We start from the raw sequence: 1742 nt of genomic DNA on the forward strand, positions 1-1742 counted from the left end.
GGCAGCGAGGGAGGGAAGGGGGCGGCTGCACGAGTGCTCGGATGGAGCCCGCACTCCGCTGCTTTTCTCACGCCGTTGGTTTCTAATAATACCGGCGGGTCTCCGTTCCGGTGGGCTGCGCCCTCTCCCCTCCCGTCGCACCGTTATGTGTCTGGGTAGGGGGAGATCTGCGGGCAGCGTTTGGATTTTCTGGATATATGCGTGCCTCAGGGGGTCGGGTGCCCCGCAGCTCGGGGAGCAGGCAGGAGAGTTCTACTGATGGGTTTTGTAAGCATCTCTCTATGGGAAAGGAGGTTCTTGTTGAATCTTTCAAAGCTTTTGGGCATAATGCATTTGCTATCCATCACTCCTCCAGTTCTTAACCTCTGCATCTCTCTTTGGCTTCATTAAATAGACATGGATTGAGGACTGTACCAGTCATTCTTTTCCCCTTTATTTTCCCTCTGCTTTTCTTGAGGGGAAAGGGAAGGCAGGACAACAGGTTTAAATTGATTGCTGCAGAATTCGGCGATCTGGGTGCTGGTGGCTTTCCCTCATTATGCATCTATGAAGACTAGGTCGTTCCCTTCCCCTCTCCGCCCTTATCCCAGGGTAAATGTGCTGCCCGAGGTGCAACAAGCTCGGTCGGGTTTTGATGCCCGGTGCTGGCCTTCCCCGCCCAGTTCCCGCAGTTCGGCCCGTACCGCTGTCCGTGGTCCTGAACTCGCTGCTTCTCGTGCTCCGGGCCCGGCGTCTCGCCCTCTGTCTTTGGGGCTGGATGGGCTGTTTGTCGAGAGGGGGTTAGAGAGCAACCTCCTTTACCGTGCAAAACTGTTCTTGTTGAGTCTGTATAATATCAGGTTTAGATAAATGAATTTTAGATGATAAGTCAGGTTAGTGGGATCATAATCACTGTTGGATAAAGTACTGAAGTCACCGGGATTATACCTAAGAATAATATTTATATTTTAGTTGGGAATCAAGTCAGTCTTGCATATTTATTAAGCAGGTAATAAAACTATATAGAATTTAATTTTCTGTGTATTTCCGGGCTTTGCTTAGCTTCTGTAGATGTTAGTAGGGTGAAAAAAAAATCTTACAGATCAGTTCTGTTGAAACAAAGCTTAAAATTTTCTTCTGTATACAGCTTATGTATAAAGACAAAGGTTTTTTTCACACTAATCTTCCAAAGTAAATATCCCTGGGGTACTACAGAGTAGGTTAAAATGTGAATATTTCTGCATTTGTAAATTTCTACTTTCCTACAAACACTTTTTATCGTATTGGAAACTCTTTTTCTCATATTAGTGTACTGTACTTTCAATCTCTTCTTAAAGTGTACCATAATTAATGTACCATTCTTTCTATTTAAAGTAAATACAGTCTATATTTGTGAGATACTGCCTTTTTGCTTTTTGGTAAAATTGGCATTTTAACTCCTAAGTCAGTGCAGCAGCCTGTCATATAGCTTCCCTTGGGGATTTATAGTAATTTCTATCATAGTATCTTTGTGCCTGTTATAATGTAATGAAGTTACTGCTTGTCTCTGCTCTTATGGCTTTACTTGCTTGTCTTGTATACTTATCTTTGCTGCTGGAATTTGCTAGTAATGATGGGAGTGATTAAGCCCCTTGGAGTCTAGACTTTTAACTCAAGTAAAGAATTAACCTGCTGAGACTCAGATTCCCTAGCTACAAACTTTTTTTTAAAGTCTGCATGGACAATACTTCTTTAACAGTGGCCTACAAGTGCTGTTGCCAAGT

The sequence above is a fragment of the Meleagris gallopavo genome, chromosome 1, assembly GCF_000146605.3.
Source record: "Meleagris gallopavo isolate NT-WF06-2002-E0010 breed Aviagen turkey brand Nicholas breeding stock chromosome 1, Turkey_5.1, whole genome shotgun sequence".
Taxonomy (NCBI): domain Eukaryota; kingdom Metazoa; phylum Chordata; class Aves; order Galliformes; family Phasianidae; genus Meleagris; species Meleagris gallopavo.